The sequence below is a fragment of the Quercus suber genome, unplaced genomic scaffold (assembly GCF_002906115.3).
Source record: "Quercus suber isolate HL8 unplaced genomic scaffold, Cork oak 2.0 scaffold_939, whole genome shotgun sequence".
Lineage (NCBI taxonomy): Eukaryota > Viridiplantae > Streptophyta > Magnoliopsida > Fagales > Fagaceae > Quercus > Quercus suber.
Genome location: NW_027070362.1, coordinates 180,115 through 181,476, shown reverse-complemented (window position 1 = coordinate 181,476; position 1,362 = coordinate 180,115).

The following is a 1,362-nucleotide window of genomic DNA, read 5'->3' as shown; positions in this document are numbered from 1 at the left end:
GTTTGACAGCATCTCATGGTGGTTGAAGCTTCAACAATGGCTGTAAGTACCCCAAAAAAATCTCTGATCTGAACTTGTGATTGGGCCGTTTTATTGATTCATGGTTAATCCGGTCACACCGTACAGTCCGATCCAAGTTTCAAAACCATGTTTACAGATTGTTCAAGCACTTCTTTGTTTTGGTTTGGAGGTTCAAGGGCCTTAATTCTAAAAGCTTTTGTTTTTGTTTGTTTTTTTATTTTGGGTCTGTTTGTTTGCTGAGAACCCCATGACAAATATTCATGGCTTCAAATCTGATAATTTCATGGGGGGCTCCTTGGTGGGAAGGATTGGATTCTGCAATGGCATAGGTTAGGCTAATAGGCTCTTTATCTATAGAGGAAGAGAGATTGTAGATATATATAGAAAAAATAATGCAGTGGGTGTTCTATTTCCAATAGGCACAATTGAACGTTTTGAAAAACCTCTTGATTGGGAATTGGAAGAATCACCACTAATCAAGACAGATTTGAAGAAGGTCCGAATTAAAGCTCAATTAGTTGAAGAATAGCAAAATATTAATTACAAAAGGAAGGGATAATGTGTACCTAATATGGATTCTCTCTTTTTTCTTTTTCTTTTTATTATTTATGTATGGTGGCAATTGAATAGGTATGTAGGAGTGATTTAGTTAAATAAGGAGAGGAAGAGACCAAGGAGGGAAGAGAGAGAGTTTGGCGTTGGGAAGCTGAAGTTGTGAAGTTTTGAAAGCGTGAAAAGCTGAAGTTGACAGAGAGCGGTTAGCGTTAAAGATTATTTAGCTTGGTTGGGGCTTTACGGTTAACTGTAATATATAAAGATTAGGTTTTAAAGTGGAGATAAGGATGAAAATTATTTCTTTTTAATAGTATATTAAAATTATGAAAAGAATTTAGAAAAAAAAAAAAGCAATTACGTGGTTGCTGACGTGGCTCAACGTGAACGTAGCAACATTAAATGCTACGCTTCAGCTTTTAGTATTATATAGATAGATTGATGTGTTCTCGTTCTTCTTATGTATATAATTTTAATTTTAATAATTTTATACATAAGATAGTTATCAATATTTGATTATCTTGAAATTTTGTAAGCTTGAAGAATATATTATAAGAAAAATATATAATTCAACAAATTAATTTTTCAAAATATATATAATAAAAAATTATTAAGTGAAATAATTTTACCAAAAATTATGTCATGGAAGACTACTAGTTCTGATATACTATCCTCGACTATTGCTTAAAATTATTGAAACTAAAGCAACAACAAATTAAAGTAACCCCACTCACGCATATAGCTAACCTTATTTATTTATTTAATTTTTTTTTTGAGGGGTCCATATAG